We start from the raw sequence: 18,386 nt of genomic DNA, 5'->3' as shown, positions 1-18,386 counted from the left end.
TAGTACTTCTCAAACCATTCATTTTTACGTTTAATGGATATACCAGCATACACAATAGTCAGCGGTTTTTTAAAAATAAATAATAAATTCTTTAGTAAACGTTGGTTACTTACTTCGAAAACCAACAAACCTTCTTTTTAAGCTTTAATAACTTTCAATTGATGTTATTTCTGAAAAATAAATACATAAATAAATAAAATAAAAAGCGAATATTTTACAATTTAAAAGAAGTTTTCATTTTACAGGAAATAATTAGCACACAAGTTCACTATTTCTTACTAAACTAAATACACTGCATAATTACTGAAAATATTGTTTTTCAAATCCTTGAATACCAACAAATACACGTGTCTGTCTTGAAATAGTCTCAGTATTCAATATTAGTTTTGAAATACTTTCAGAAAGATATAGACATTAAATATAATTGAATAAATAACTCGCTAAAGATCCCACAGAGAACATAAGCTCACATCAATAACACGATACAGAAAAAAAATAAATATGCTGAAAGCACGATAAATGTCAACTTTAAGGTAGTCCTGCGATGTTAAAGTACTGTTTTATTTCTGAAAACCATGCTTTTCAAAATGGTAGCTCATAAGCTAATTTGCCAGTTCGTTAATGGTTGGTTATTTCAAGTCAAATCATCCAGCAAAAACACGATTTGATACCCGAGGATTTCAGATCTGGATGAAACTTTCTGATATTGTTCTACATGTGGATATAAGAAAAAATGGAAAATTATATCTTAATACATCAATTACTTTTTAAATGGCAGCACTTCAAAGTTTTCCCTAAAACTTGTCATTTAGCGAAAACCGCAAATCCAGCAACCGTATATACATACAGTGGCTCCCAAAAGAGTTCGTATACCTACGGCTTTCAATGAAATTGGCCATTATCCATTGGTTAGAATTAATATTTCGGAATAGGTATTTTATTATAATATCTATGATTAATTTTTAACAAAACTACATGAAAATTTTTAATAAAACATTAAAAGATAATTTTTAAAAAATCAAAAACCAAAAATTGTTGGAAATTTTATGTTACAAAATCTTCGTACACATTGAAAAAGTGTCAAAAAATTGGTAAATAATCTGACTTTTTACAAAGTTATTATTTAGTTGAATATCATGCAGTATCAACAACAGCTTTCAAACGTCTGGGAATAGATTTCATTGTTTTTTCTTTCTTTTTTTGTGCAATTTCTGAGTAAGTGTCAGTCGCACTTCGAGTCTTACTGTTTCTAGTTCGCTTTTCGTTTTAATGGTGTATTTTCGTAATCTAGCTACCAGATATCTCAAAGTATGTTCCATTAAGTTTAAATCTGGCAATTGAGGAGATATTTCTAAGCTTAAGGACAATTTTTGAGGCACCAAACGCAAACGTGTGCTTCTTATCGTTATCTTGATAAAAAACAAAGTTGTTTCCGATTACCAAATTTTGGGCTAAAAGTTTAAAATTATTTTTAAAAATATTTAAATGAACAGCTTGATTTATTATTGCATCAAAAAATTCCAAATTTCCAAGTCCTGATGTTATGCACCCTCACACAAGAAAACCTTCACTGTCCTGATTAACTGATCCAACTGAGTTCTTAAGATTAAATTCCTCATTTTTTCTTCTCTTGACAATGATACAACAATTTAACCCAAAATATTAAATTTATTTTCATCTATAAGTAAGACGTTGTTCCAAAACGTTTTCAGCTTATTTATCATTGATTTTACGCCGGAAAGCGTAAGCTTACTGTTTTCCGCAGGAACAAGAACATTTCTGCGGGAAGAGGTTCCCTTTAATCCAGGCGAACAATTTTACGTGAAAACTAAACGTAAAATGTTTCATTCAATTCCGCAGAAACTTTTTCAGAACTCAATGTGTATTTTTCATAATTTTTTTAACTGTAAACCTCCAATCACGCTTTGTTAACTTTGCCAGTTGACCTTTTCTTACCCTGTTTTCGATCCGATTCTTGTCTTTAAAGCATTTTATCAAGCACTTCACTATGGAATGGCATAAATTAACTAATTTAGAGACATTTCAAACCAATTTATGGCTACTGTGAGGGGAAAAAATCAATTTCGAATCATGTTTGTGGTTTTCTACGCATACCTGCCATTTTAAAATAATAAGCAGAATATTAGGGAATAAATAAACAAAAAATTAAAGGCAAATGACTTTACAGTGTCATTACAATGCAAAAACAATAAAAAATTGGACTTCATATTTCAATTCAGTTTTGCGTTGTTTTGGTATTACTACATAATTTCAAGGTGTACGAACATTTTTGGGAGCCACTGTATACAGTTTTCACTATAAAAGATTTATTTTTCGTGATATAGAGTGTTGATTTTTTTTTTTTTTTTTGCATTTTGATCAGTATTGTATTGTAAAGTCAAATTAATAATTATATTTAGGATTTAAATAAATTAAAATAGCTAAAAAAATCTTAAACAGCAAAACTGAGTTCAATTTCGGACATTGACTTGTGCTCAGAAAGTGCTATATAGCATTTTTAGCCCTCCAAAACTTCCAAAGCGCAATATATTCCCAAAAACTTTTAAATTGAAAAATTAAATGAATAACGAAAGCATAATTGAGGAGGGAAAATGATAATAAGTAAAATTTTAAATAACGAATACTTTAATAAACAATGTTAAGTAAATACGAAAAATAAATAAATAACAATTGCATTTACAAGTAAAAAAATAAGAATAGTTAAGAAAACGTTTTTTCTCTGCGTTTAATAAATATGTTATGAGGATTTAGCATTCAGTAGATGTGTTTTAAAGAAGTTTACATGACTTGTTTTCCTAGAATTTAAATACGTATTTTAAACAACGAACATGAAAAAAAAAAAAAAACAATTAATTAAATTAAAGTTAATTAAAACATTAATGAAAATAAATATATGAATTAAATAGAATAATAAGCACATAAATAAATAAATAAAACTAAACAACGAATGCATTAAGTAAAAACCGAACAATTCGAAAGTCTTGCTTGATGGTTTAGCGCTTTACAAAAATGTTCGCTTAACTATATTTTCAGTATTAAACTAACACTGGTTGAATTTGAAAACAGAAGCAAACAAAATCTCATAAATATTCATAGCTTGAAATCACACGAACAATAATGAAAATAATTAATTCTTATTACTAAGATGTAAAAAAATATTCAATAATATAATTTAAAGAATTAACAATAAGATTTTCACAGCTTCATAATACGTTCTACCACTGTTATTATAATTGAAAAAACGTTTTACTTGAATTTATCCCGACTTCTCGATACAAATAATGATTAGCTAGAGACATTTTCAAAGCTTAACAAAAATGATAAATAAACCAAGAAAAAAAAAACAAAAACTACAAAAATATACTTAATTGCAGTGGATGAAACATTTTACCCGCTCTTCTTCTTATAAGATGTAACACTAGTCTGGAAACAAAGTATATTTTCTTTTAATATGACCAAAGAAATGTTTGCAATTAATTTAGATTATTTTTTTTCTGTTCGTTCGTATAATTGGTTCAACTGTCTGCTCTTTGTAACAAAAGACGTATTTATAATTATGCCGAACAAAACGTTTGTACTTATTTTTAAAGCTGCAAGAAATTATTTTTGGCGATAATTTTGCCAAAAAAAAAAAAAAAAAAAGGAAAAAATAAAGTAATGAAAGAATAATTATATTCAAAAACTTCGAAATATATGCGTTTTCAATGTAGAACATTTTACGTGTGCTTTGCAATAGTTTCAAAAAGCTTTATTTAAGGTTTCTTTTGTTCATAGAACGTCTTCTAAGCCATTTTCACCAGATTTAAACATCTTATGCTCTAATTACTGCGCTTAGAAATATGAGGTAAATATTTAATTCACTGAAAGCTATAAAATTACTTTTCTTTTCATTGCAGCGAATTTAAAATCAGGAGAGGGAGGGGGAATTAGCTCCACACCAAACGAAGTAACAAAATAAACACACTGAAAGGTAAATGCTATTTGCATACACAAATATTAGGCGTCACCACGTTTCGTATCTGTACTTTCGCTAAAAGTAGACGAATAAAATTAACTGGGAAGGGAATGTGGAGCTAAATGGAATAGTTAAGATAAATTACATTCAATGTACGTTCTATAACGGAACAATGTACACGAAAGTAGAACTTGTACTGAAATGCTTTTCCTGCTTTTTGGCATTTAATTCACACCTTCAAACAAAAGAGAAAAAATAATTACTTTGCAGAAGCTTGGAGAGAGATGATAGTTAAAGTATTTGTCGAAAGAAATGTTTTCTATCTCAGTATTGATTTTTTTTAAATATGAATGTATGATTCTCTAAATAAATAAAGAAATAAATACAAGAAATATTGATAACTGATTAAAGAGGGCCTGAAGGGGCCCAAGAGTTTTTAAATGAGGGGTGAAATATATGTCGGGACGTAGGGTTAAACTGCATGGAGGAGAGGACCGTAAAAAATCATTAATGACGGGCCCCAAAATTCTGTGTACGCTCTTACTTTTCTCCGCATGCAGAAGACAAATTGCAAGACATATTTAAAATCTAAGCATAGCTTATATTAAATACGTAAATACTGAACTGAACATCTCTTAGAATCAAATAATATTTAACAAAAACTTTATCATACTTCATTACAAACATAATTTTTGATGTATTAACCATAAAATATTACATCAGTGTCAAATTTTGAAAATGGTTTGCATTATCATGTACTTTGATCTTTAGAGGTAAGTATTTGCTGACTGGTATCGCCAACATGTTTAATAACATAGTTAAAATATAGACAAATAGGTGGCGCTGCAAGCAGAATAAAATAGATCACCACGTCACTTTTCCCCGTTAGTTTACTTTCCCCTCCACATTTCCCTTTTTTGCTTTTACAAACAAACAAAACATTTCCACTAAACCAAACGAGCGTATTTCATCGTCTTTTCAACATTGATTTTGTGCCATTAGATAGTTTTTTCTTTTTTTGACATTCTACTCATTTATTTATTTATTATTATTTTTTTTTTCAAAATTAACGATAATTATTTTTAAGTTAAACATAGAACGAAGAAAATTCCGCGCTTGAGAAAACTATATCAAAGTATTCCTTTAATTTGTCAGGCATCATCTTTCAGTAAACAAATAAATGAGCCCGAAAACACAATGCAAAAAAGCATAGTGAACTTTTTGACTAATAATAAAATGCTACCAAAATAAAAAATGAATGCATAAATTGAAAACATTATTTGCATAATAATTTCATGTTTTAGACTTTTTACAGTGGCTTAACAGAAAGTGTAACTTTAAAGCCGTTCGTAGAGCACTGAAATTAGTTTCCCAAAAATTGTGAAGTTAAATCGAAGTGTTATTTTTAAATCATTTCCAAACCAAACACTCAATAGTTTTCAGATTAAATTTAGAATAAGCATTAAAACTTTGCACTGCAACAATCAAATGTGTGAGGGGGGGGAATGACTCGTTCCCAGTAATGATCTGGGTAATTTTGCAAGTAACTTTTCAATTTTTTGAATTAAAAAGGAAAACGGAAGTACAATTCTGTTTATTAGATGTAAAATTTTCTTTTTCATGTTATGTATTTTCAAGTTAAATACTTTTGAAAATCGTAAACGTTTAAGTTGAGCATTTTTAGCTGTTTGAGAAATAATCGGATAATCAAGCTACGTAATTTGTTTTTAAATCTTTAATATACATATTTTCCATTAAAACTTCTTTTAAAACTAAGATTAGAACTCTCTGTGTTAGCTATCAAAACATTGTAAGTTAGCGTTAGACGAAAAAAAAACCGAAATACGACATAGAGGTTCCCAAGCAAAAACCTTTCAAAAAAAAAAAAAAAAACTTATCACATTTCTCCTACACAAATTGTTTGGAAATTTGAACGATCAAATGTCACTTTCCCACTTCTACAAAGATTATTTTCTGTTTTTTAGTTAATTTATTCAATTTAATTAGTCGATTTAATTTAACTTTTGATCACCGATATTTTCGAAGAAACTGAGAGTATATCTTTGTGTTCTTTTGAACACATTAAATACAGGGTTAATAAAAAAAAAAAGGTTGCACACTTCAGAGAGCTCTATAAAATGCATTTCAAGTGGTCCAAATGAGATGAAATTTGAACTACAGATAATTAAAGTGATGGACTTGAGAATTATTAAATTGAAAAAAAAAAAAAAAAAAAAACTCAAAAAGTCTCCGATGGATGGCGCTACACACTGAAAACATTTAAAGTGTTATACATGTTAAATAATGTAAGAAAATAGTATGAAAACTGCTCAATACGGCCCCAATCTTATGCAACAATGTTCTCGAATCAGAGAACCATATCCTCTACCACAGTCTGGAATGAGTCTGTTGAAATTTGAAGAAAATGGCACCGAAAGCTGTTTGATTAAATCTAAAGAGTAGCTGGTATTTGATAATAGAGCAATATTGCACCTCAGCGTCTCCCGTACTTACCTCTACTAGTGGTTTAAAAGATTCGATGGAGCCCCAAAAAAAACAATGTTCTTCCAATTCCTTTAATTTGTACTCACGAGACTCACTCCGGTCAGCGGTAGAAAATATAGTTGTACAATTAGTGAACATGTTGAACGGTATGGGGTTATATTAAGCAATTTTCATGTTTATTTTTAGTTTTGTTTATTTAACATTTTTAACTATCGTTCACTTTTGTACTATTTTTTTTCAAATGTGATACAGTCGGACCTCCATATATCGAAGTAGCAAATTGCCGGAAAAAAAATCGATACATAGAAATTTCGATACATGGAAACGAACTTAATTTATCATAAAAATCTCCTAAAAGAGTAAAATTAATGCTAATTTTCGTGTATGAAACCCTATTTATAATTTATACGAGCATCAGATTAAATGAAAATTAATAATTAAAAAATTAACAGAAATTACATTTTTGCTCCTTCATACATCTTCATTCTTCGGCAATTCAACTTGATCCGCAACATTAGGGGATTTTCGTTTTGAAAATGGAATCGAGAGAAAAGTAAAAAATCAATCTACTTAACTGGAATGATTTTTACTGAATCTAAAAAGACTAGGAATGATAATCAACAGACAAAAGGCATAGCTAGAAACTACAGTGCAACTAAGACTTGAAATAAACTTGAGGAAATTGAAGAACTCCAGAACGGAACAACGACCTATTTACACACCCCTCAACCCCAGATTCCTTATGAGTTTCGTAGCAACCTTTAGTGAACATAATTTTCTCCCGTAACCTTCATTTTTCATGAGACAAACAGTCTAAAATGGAAAAAAAATCTACGAATGTCTCCATTTTTTTTTTAATTTTTTTTTTTTTTTTGATATATAGAGATTTTTCAATATATAGACAAAATTTTTCTATGTAATGAGCATAGAAGTGTGCTGGGATTTCGATATATAGAAAATTTCGATATGTGAAAGTTCGATATATGGAGGTTCCACTGTAATTCTTAAGAGCGACATTTGAACTATCTGTAGTCAGTGCCGTAATCGAAAAAAATATTTTGGGGGGTTGGTCTTAGGGTTTGAGGGTACTAACCAAAAAAAAAAAAAAGAGAGTTTGAAGATCATGATTTAAAAAAAATAAATGAATAAACATTTTGGGGTACGGAGTCCTTTTGCAACCCCTCCCCCTCCTCCAGTACAGAAAAGTCTAGAGGTCAAAATTCATTTCATTTGAACTAGTAAAATGTATTTTAGAACCTTCTGAAGTGAGCAATTCATGTCTTACTGACTATGCATGACTTGATATTGAACAGAATAGATCAAATTGACAAAAATTGTTTGATACACGTTTTACAAGGAAAGTGGGATATTTCAGTCGAGAAAAGCAAACAGAGGGTCATCTGTTGTTCCTAGATGAGAAAAACTGACGTTCCTTTTTTAACACAGCTTGTTGTTTGCTTTAAAAAAAATTCTAGCCCTAGTATGTTGTTTTCAATTATATTCTATACATTATTTTATTAGATGGTAGCATTAATAAAAATGCACCATTTAAACTACAAAAGTCTTGATCAGGTACACAAATCATTTAATTCCTAAAGGAATCTTGCAGCAATTTAGTTAAACGACTGTATTCATATAGTAATTTAAAAGATAACACTCTACACTATACAACTTTCTTATTTCATGTTAACCTTTCACGGCGAAAGGTAATTTAGTTAAAGGTACATGACCTAACCTTTTTCTTCTTATAGAATAAAAAAAAGAAAAAAGAAAACTCAGATTATTTTAAGTACAAAAATCTATCCAGAAGCATAGGGGAAAAAAAGCTATTCAAGAAATGAGTTTACTCTTTTCCGAGAACAAAATAAAAGCGTTTGAAGATTCTAGAATGCCTACTTGAACATTTATCAACCTTATCTATTCCTGAAGAAATTCTATTACACAATTATTTATACAAAAAATATTAAACATTAAAACATACCTAACTTGTCGAAAAAAAGGTTTTCGAAATACCAACGGAGTAATTATATTGTCTCAAAAAAAAAAAAAGTCTAAGACTCTTTGAATTACAAAGCTTTTTAAGATAAACTCGTATATTTGAGATTACAAATAGGCACCACACTGAGTTGGAACTAAAGAAGTTACGTTAGCTGGCGATATTTAATTTAAATTAAAACTGTCACAAATTAAAATCTGTTCAACTAACAAATAAATTTCAAGTGCACAAAATAAGTATGCATAAGATGATCTGTATTATTTTGTGCAATGGCGAAAAAATAGATTTTTGTTCCAACGACTAAAGGTTCCAAAACTTTTAAAATGTAACAATGTCCTCTCCGCCTTGTTTAGTGATAGTTGTATAACTTTGTGAAAGATATCTACTTGTTCCGAAAGTATTAATATGCCTCCTTAAAGAAAATCTAGCAATTTTTAGTTAAAAGGACTATATTTATAACAGTATACAGGCGTGCCTCGTATAACACGGTTTATTCGTTCCGTGTAGTATCGAAACCGTGTTACACAAGACTTTTGAAAAATAACTTATTAACTCTTTTTTACACTAATTTATCATGTACATAGTAAAAATCATATCGAAACACTGTTATGCGAGACTTAAAAATAATGTAAATTAAGGAATGTGTACCGTGTTGTATTGAAACCAAGTTTTATAAAAACAAAGTATTAGAGTCACAGGTAGTTATCAAAATAATGAAAACACCTATGAATAAAAGTGACATTTTTGAATGTGCTTCGTAAGTAATAAAAACTAAAATTAGGTATCTGTTTTTTTTATAAATAGCAATGTACATATTCTGGATGTACAGGGTGACTTAATTGAAGTTCTGGAAGACTTGCATTTTTTTCAAGCACGTGAAATGGCGGATCTCTCAAACTTGAAAAGAGGCCAGATTGTGGGAGCGCGTCTAACTGGAGCAGATGCAACTGAAATATCTCAACTTTTAGGTGTTTCTAGAGGTACATTATCTGAAGTCATGAAAGCATACTCACAACGCGGTACGACAAGCTTGGCAAAGCGAAATAGAGGGCGGAAAGAGAAGCTCAGTGAAATTAACCGACGGGTATTGTAGCGGACTGTAATGTCTAAAAAGCGAACAACAGTAGCAAAGATGACCACAGAACTCAACCACCATCTGGATTCACCAGTGTGAGTGATTACAGCCAGAAAGCCCCTTTATTTGCCGAACATTTACAGTAGCGTTGTCATTCCCAACATACTTGTCACAGAGTGTTTCCATTATTTTGATAACTACCTGTATTAGCAAAAATTAACAGAATGCATTAAAAAAAATGAAATTCCATCTTTTCTATAACTATAATGTTCGTGTTGTATCAAAACCATGAAGTATTGAATTGAATTCAAGTTTCCTACCGTTTAATATCGAAACCGTGTTATAATAATCGCAAATTTGGCACCGTGTAATATCAAAACCGTTGTAAAAGTATCGTGTTATACAAGGGACACCATTTATAACAGATTTCAACTCTAGCGAATATTTTATGCCATCAAACATGAAACTAATGCAACATTTTCTGTTATAATTCGAGAAAATTCTCTTAACAGAGAGTACTAAAAAATACCCTCCTAAAAACTAGTTACAGTAACCATATCACATTGTAAAGAGTAGTTATAAAGTTTTAAACTGAAAAAGAAAATCCATTAAAAAAACATTTGAATTTTGAACATAATAATGTTTTCTTTATTTTGATAATAAGCCACCCCCCACCCCTCTCGTGCTATAAGTAGCCATTTGAAGAATGACGATGTAAATGGAAACATTTCAATTATTAGTCGATCATTCTTAAAACTATCTCGATGCTTGTTTGATAATAAGTTAAGTTCTAAAACTTGTTCTCAAAATCTCTAGTGCTCGAAAGCATTTTTTAAGTTAAAATGCTGCTATAACTAATAATTTCTAAAAGAAAAAATATATTTTTTAAAAAACAAACATTTTCAAAAGAATGTATTGTGTGTTTGAAACCAGCATTTGCTGCGTAATATGTTTACGTTTTGAAGGCGATAAATGAGATTTGGTTGCATAGAATTGTTTGTGATACTTGGTTGTGTGTACAAAATTAGTATATACGTTCTCTGAAGAGGACGAAAGTACTGTACCTTCCAACTGTAAAGACTACTTCAGAAATATACAATGTGCTAAATTTTGATTGGGACAAAAAAAAAAATTACAAATTTGAAAATTGATTTATTTAGCCGAAACAAATGTGTCTGAAAATACAACAATAGAAGTTTTATATGGCATCAGCGAAAAATCTTCCGGTTACGAAATCTTTGATAGGGACATTTTTTTAATCAAAATGTCTTGTTTATGTAAATGACCGTAGATTTGTTCAAAGGAATCGCATGCTTTGCTGAACTTTATTTCTTTTAAGTAACATTTGACTTGGAATTTTTTGAAATGTTTTCAGATTTTTTCCCACACTTAAACTTCCAAAGTATCTAAATCCAAAAAGATTTTCATGCACATGGTGAGATGAAAATGAATTAATATTATTTATTGATAGTAATTGCCTTTATAATACTATTCATTTAATTCACTGTTCATAAATTCACTATTTAAAAAAAAACTGCAGAAAATTATTTTTTATCACATCTGAGCATGAAATTAATATAATTTCTTTTTCATTTTAAAGTAGGTTACTTTCTTTTACTAGGTTTTTTAAGTACATTCTATCAAAAAATTCAAAAGCCACTTAATTGAATCGAGAATTACATCTGATTTCAAAATTAAAAATAGCACCAGTCATGATATTGATAAGATTGTTAAACATTCCCCAAAACAGTTAATTTCTGATGACTGTTCCCTGAAGTTCCGACACAAACAAACTTTCTTTGGAATTCGGAGAGTAGAGTCTTCTCAAGTCCATTTAGATTCTAAAAGTAACAACTTCGTTCTAATGAAAAACGACTGAATTAATTCAGTCGCTTGATGTAACATCAAAAGGTGTTTTTTAGCTAGGTTTTATCTAACATCTTTCCCTTTTTTAAACCGATACCGAATATCTCACTATTTTATTCTTTTTATAGTCAGAAAAGTTAACAGCCTAGCACCAGAATTTCTATCAGTAGTCTGCAGCTTAAACTTAAAATCCTAAAAAGGGTCTACACGTATCACCAGTATAAAGAGGCGGCGATTGGGACTGGAAAGGGAGGGGGAGGGGAAACTACAGCTAAAAGGCATAAGATTTTCAGCGGCAGGAAAAAAAATAGAGAGGGAGAGACAAAAAAGGGTACAAAATTTTGCTAAGGCTGATTTTCATTTTATACCAGTAGACTTAAAACCACTAAACAAAGCAAACACTACCTCTGTCCCAAATTAGTTGCTACATTTGGATTTCTTTCTGCAATAAATATTTAGATTAATGATTTTGTGTGATATTCTTTGAACATTCTTCAGATGTGTTAGAGTGTTATGATATGAATCAACAACAATTATTTACCAAGCATTCCCTCCTTCTCGCCTTAAATCGACACCAAATGAATTTCAAAATTCCATCGTTCGTACTCTTAAGCTAAGCCCCATTCTGAAAGGACTCTTCTAAAAGTAATTACATAAAACCATCTTCGAACTCGTGAGTTGAGGAGAAAGTAAACTAATCTCTCTTGTATAATGGAGGTAAAGTTCTTAGAAATGAGGCGTAGATTAAGTGTGCACAGAGTCTGGGCTTTTGTAACTAATATGTTACTGATACAAGGAGGGAAGAAGAATCATACTCTTAAGCCACGCCCCATTTTGTAAGAACTCTTACAAAAGTAATCGAAAAAAGTACCTTCTACCTGATGAGTTGCTTAGAAAAGAAGCTGATCTATCTTGTATACTGGAAGCTAAGTTATCACAAATGGGGCGGGGCTCAAGCATGCGCATAGTCTGGATTTTGGAAACTATGATTTGAGAAAGTTAGAAGGAAGTACTTGGTAAGTGACTGTTGCAAATTGACAGCACAGCACCCTAAAATAAATCTATAAAATATTTCCAACAAATCAAAAATTCATCAGTACTAATAAGCAGTACAAAAGTATTCAAACGTAGCAACTGATTTGGAACAGAGGGAGTAAGTAATTGATTTAAAAAAAAAAAAACATGTAATAATAAAACAAAGCATCTCAAGGGCACATATTTTCGCAAAAAGAGCTATAAATAGTTATCAGCAAATGCGTAATGCATTCAAAAAGTAATGAAGCAAAAAAAAAAAAAAAAGGCCTCGTTAAGAAGATGATTCACGTAAAAAAAATACTATCCCAGGAGGTTTTAGTGAAAGATATCCGCTTTTGGGTAATGAAAATAATGCTCTTAATGAATGCATGTTACCATCCCAATGGGCAATACGTATTTTGCTTTTATAAAATAATTACTTTTGGAACCAGCAGGCTACATTTAGGCGTTTTCTCTGTTCTTAATGAAACTAATTTTTTTGTTGAAAAGTAAATCATTGTTTTATCTGAAATTCTAGTCAGGAGAGAGTAATGCTGGTGTGAAAGATTCATGGAACTGCAGAACCTCATGCGTAGGTCCTGCAAAAAGATGTGAGAAGAAAAGGAACTAAATATAAATTGTTTGTTTGACTTAATGTTTTTGGAACGATATGGGAATAAATTAGTGAAATAGCAGTAATTCTACGTTCACAATACTGTTTCTGTCAAATTAACTTTAATTGTTTTGGCGTAAGCGCTACAGTGCGTTGAAATATTTTGCGTTCTTACAAATTTAACTCTTTCAGTTTATATGATATCAACTGAAATTGATTTTGTTCATGAGCTACATTTTTTAACGGATGTTAAATTAAATAAGTTTAGAATATTCATACTGGAATATCTTGATCTTGAACTGGTACACATGAAATTCAAGTATAATAGTAATTGAAACGGCAAATTAAAAACAACTCTTAAGAAAAGACAAGTTTGAGGATTTAAAAAAAAAAAAAAAGTAAAAATAGTCTACGAAACGTACAGGTACTACAAAAAGTGAAAACAAAAGTACATAAAAATGGGCAACTAAGGGAAGGATTAAAAATCAATGTGGAAATATGGCATAAGACACGGGTATTTCTCTCAAAATGCACAAAAATTGATGTAATTTTATAAATCTCAAAAATTCCGAAGTCCACAAAATTAGATTGAAATTCAAAGGTAAAAATACTTTTTGAATAAAATCAGCAGCTTTCCCCTCGCCATAAAACTAACACACATACAAAAAATAGATCCAGCGCGCATATGCAAGATCTTCATCCACATGTATCACTAGCCCATCAAAAATAAATCACCAAATATTATTTTAATAAACACTCAAAAACAAGTTGAAAAGTTCAATTAATGCGCATTTATTTGTTAACCATGAAGAAACTATGTTGCTATGTCTTAATTAAAAGTAAAATTCATAATTTATGCACATGTATTTTAGTTATACTTACGACCGAGGAGACAAAAAGTTGAGTGATGATTGGTGAACTGATAAGAGTTTTTAACAAGTTTTCTCCCATGTAAAAAAAGTACCCCCTCCCCCCCTCCTCCGACAGCATTACTTTCGTGTAAGGAGTAGTCTACAAATCAAAGGGGAGGAGGGGGGGTCGTGAAATTGTAACAGATTGGGACAAAGGGGAGAGGTGATAAGAACTGTGATATCAATCAGTTTTATAACACTATGCTTTTGTATTATAGCAAGACATGTGTCAGAGGGTACAAAATAAGGTAAAAATATGAAACTTAGTGAAAAGGGAGGGAGGGGCTCAAATATGTCAATCAGTTTTATAACATATGCTTTTGTATTATTGCAAGACATGTGTCAGAGGGTACGAAATAAGGTAAAAATATGAAACTTTGTGAAAAGGGGGGGGGGGGGCTCAAATATGTCAATCAGTCTTACAACACTATATTTTTGTATTATATCAAGACATGTGTCAAACAGAGGGTACAAAATAAGGTAAAGTATGACACTTTGTAAAAAGGGGGGGGGGGAGGCTCAAATATGTTGAAAAAAATCATTTATGGACAACATTTTTCTCAATTTAACAAAATGCTAATGCTTCATTTCTTGCATTTCTCAATTGACAAAAAACTAACTAAACAGATAATATCAATCAAAAAATCGTTCAAATACCAACACAGCAGAATAATTTAAAAATGTAATAGCTATAAAGAAAACAACACCCCCTCTTCCCTCAAAAAAAAAAGTATTAAAAAAGAATAAAAAAAGCTTAAGTTGATAACTTTCAGCATTATATTTTGACAGTGGAATTCGCTGTTTATTATAAGGCAAACATTACAGTTAATGGAAGCAGCATATCAGTCATATAATCTTTTAAGTAGCCTGATTACAGAACAATGCATTACGATCAAAATATAATGCATATTGATTAAAAACACGTTCTCGGAAAACCCGAGCCATAGTTTGTCAGCGAAAAAAATAACTCAAAAAAGTGTTCGAACTATTGAAATGTAATTAATCTTTCCTTCCAATGAGGAATTTTTTTAATACATTGCATCGTTGTGCCTTCTAAAAGCAAAAAGCTTCTTCAAGCTAAAAGGAGAAATAGGTTTGAATAAAAGCATGTTTCAGGTTTTAAAATATTACTGGGGGGAGGGGTTCACTTTTCCCCCCTTAAGGCATCATCTCGGGTGATCCTAGCGTTTCAAAAGCTATATTTTCCAGTTTCTTTACCAATCTCGCTTGCTAGAGTTGTGATGAACATTTTATGTATTCCCTCGTACTGTTGTTTCTTGAAATATAACTAGTCTAGCGTGAAAAGTAAGGGATGTAAACTTTTCTTGATGCATTTACTTCTTTACTTGGCTATAATTTGTGCCAAAAATGGCAATGTAGGAAACCTTCCGGAAACCTTTTTGTTCACTTTTGGTCTATCTTTTCGGTCAACGCAGAATAGGTACACATCAGAATGAGAAACTGCCTCCAAGATGTACTGGTTGGATAAGGGCCCAAGACATTGCTTTTTATGCTTGGCCTCTCAGGTTTCCTGGCCTCAGCTTGTGATATTTTTTTCCCTCAATGGCAAGAACCAAGGGTAATTTAAAGGGCTAAGTCTTTATCCCAACATTACCTACAGACCTGTATAACGTAAAACAACGAATAATAACAACGATAAATTCAATTAGTCCTGGTAAGCATCAAAGTGTTTGGGGGAAATTTCTTGATTTTGTCTTGTCTTGGATGTTGATTTCCTGTCTTGATGTCATCCGCGCTGCAAAGGGTGGCCATATTGAACATTTGTAACATGTAATATAGAACTTGACTGAGAGTAGAATACTAGTCTTGACTTTTATGTTATTGTTCCGTATAAATATTTCATCACGAAAAAATAGGTTCATTCTTTTTGCGTCATTCTTTTTATTTGAGCTTTTATTTTAATTATCCACCCACTTATTTTTGGAACTACACTTTTAATATATGTACACAGTGCAATCCCATTACAACAACCTTCAAAAGATTTGAAATGTTGTTCGTTGTAACTGAAATTCCGTTGTAATGGAATTCAAGAAGTGTGATGGCAATGAACGTACGACAGAGAACTTATTTCGTTGAAGCGAATATTTCGTAGTCTTGATATTGTTTTGTAACGGGATTTCACTGCATAATAAAACCACACTTTCTAGTAAAATAATTTGCTCTTTCCTGACAAAAAAATCTATTAAAAAACTATTGTTAAAAATGTTATCAACTTTATTATTTTTGTCAAAGAAGACGACGGAACAATATTCCTCTACATTATTACAGCAACTATGGAAAAACCCAAGCATTGTTTGAATCAACTTCAAGGGAAACAGAAAGTGCATAAAATAATGAAAGTGGATAATAATTCATCTTTACACTGTCTTTGGAAAATTAATTACTCATCAGCGAAGAAAATGGATAATTTGTTGAAAGAAAAACCCAAGGTAAAAGTGAGAGAAACAAAAAATCTCAAATGCAATTAATCTTAAGAAGCATTAAAGGCTCTTTTTTTTAGTTCTAAGACTGTTGTCAAGACAAGATAAAATGGTGTCCATAAAAAGTGAAAAGAAATGTTTGTCAGCAATAAATTAAAGACAATCATTTAGAAATGTAATGCAAAAACTAAAATTTCCCGTAATGTCTAAATTTTTAATTTATTTCCAGTTCTTTTGGTTTTTTTTATTACACTGATTAAAATAATGTGAACAAAGTTTTATTTTTAGCACAATGAGCCAGGCTGTTTAAAAGTTTTTCTGAAAAGAAATAATTTTTAAAATGCGTTGTGTAAAAAAAATATTTCTTCTGTGTCTTTGTCTTGTTATTTATTTTAACTATTTCATTATTTCCAAATTTTCGTTATTTCCGATAAAAAGAAGTTGACACATGAATGGTTGAAATAGTTATGGAAATTTTATGAGAGAATATGACGAAGTGATTAAACGTTGACGTCATTCTTTAAAAGGCCGGGTTTAAACCCAGCTCCAGTCGAAGGATTTGAAAGATGTAGAAAATTGCCAGCATCCCATGTCATGTAATTCTGCGACACATAAAAAGATCCCTCGAGTACCCGTCTGGTCTTGAATGCACAAAATAAAATTCTTCCCGCATTTTCGCAACGTCAGTGTCCCGGTGCCACCATCTTGTGGGGATACTGGGTGTTAAAATTCAAGTAGAAATGGCTTCCGCTGGTAGTGGTTCCGCATGAAAGCATGATGCCAGATCTTGGAGAATGTGCAGGTGGTAGGTACATTGGATGCAGTTTTATTTTAGCCCTGGATTAAGATAGGTAATTTACGAAAGAATATACCGGTTGTTTACCCAATACCTTTAGCTCTTCAATACTGTTCATCTGTAAAAATTTTCATTTATAAACAGTACACTAACGACCTTACAAAGGAAAGCATTTTATTTTGCTATAAAATTGTAAAAGAAAAGAAGCATTAATAAACGTTATTAAAATGCGATTAAAACCGTATAATTGCTATAAATAGACATTAGTTATAGTAGGACCACAATTTGCATTTTATTATAGGATGAACTTGCAGCCACTTGGAGATCGCAGCACATAGGGGTCGAGTCCCTAGCATTAAATCATTTTCTTAAACAGGGCAGCATTCAGCAAATATCGTAAAATTTAACTATTTTCCGAAAATATAAACAAAGTGTTTCATATTAAATTAAAAGAAAAAAAAAAACTCAAACTAATCTTGTATTTGCATTTTGGTATAAATTTTCAAAACAAACATTTCTCGAAAGTCAAAAACAATTAATCTTAGTTTGCAAAATGTTGTTTGTCTTTAAAATGGAAGTGAAATTGCTTAGGAGAAAAGGTTTCAGAAAATTCAAAAACACAATATCAAATCCATTTCTTCGCAAAAATTTGTAGTTTATGCATAGAAAGAGAGACGTGGGGAGAGAAAAAAAAATGTACATCAATTTTAATAACCGAATAAATGGATAGCTTTCCGCTGAAGTAAACAATATTATGTTGAAGTCAATCTATCATAATTTAAAGCATTTGCGGAAGAAAGGAAACAATGTATATTCCAGTCTTTTGTCTATGACTGAGTATGAAGGAAATGAGGAAAAATATTTAAAAAAAAACTTAGATTAGACACAAGATTATACACACTGTTTGAGTTACAACAATGTAAGGAGAAATAAAGAAAACATAATCATAAAATGATTTGAAATTAATTTTTATTTTCTCCATAATTATAACTGCTAATTATATCGCTGGCTAAAATAAGCTATTTTAATACGAATTACGTAAATTTAATTAATCACATTTGTAATTGAGTTTTACCAAGGACGGATACAAGGGAGGGGCAAAGGGGGCGATCGCCCCTCCCTTGAGGGACCTTTCACCATCAATTTCACCACCAATTGAGGTCCTAAAACGAAAGTGTAGGCCCTCTTTGATA

General features: G+C 30.8%; 1 protein-coding gene across 1 annotated transcript in view; it reads right to left on the bottom strand.

The window, feature by feature from the left end:
- Positions 1 to 170, bottom strand: part of LOC129229570 (polypeptide N-acetylgalactosaminyltransferase 13-like) — a 224,552-nt gene extending 224,382 nt beyond the window's left edge. Inside the window, exon 1 of the mRNA XM_054863906.1 lies at positions 114 to 170. The gene's annotated coding sequence lies outside the window, so the exon portion shown is untranslated. The remainder of the gene's footprint in view (positions 1 to 113) is intronic.
- Between the last annotated feature and the right edge of the window lie 18,216 nt (positions 171 to 18,386).

This window comes from Uloborus diversus, chromosome 1 (assembly GCF_026930045.1).
Source record: "Uloborus diversus isolate 005 chromosome 1, Udiv.v.3.1, whole genome shotgun sequence".
Taxonomy (NCBI): domain Eukaryota; kingdom Metazoa; phylum Arthropoda; class Arachnida; order Araneae; family Uloboridae; genus Uloborus; species Uloborus diversus.
Note: the sequence above shows the minus strand (reverse complement) of the source record. Positions and strands in the feature narration are given on the sequence as shown.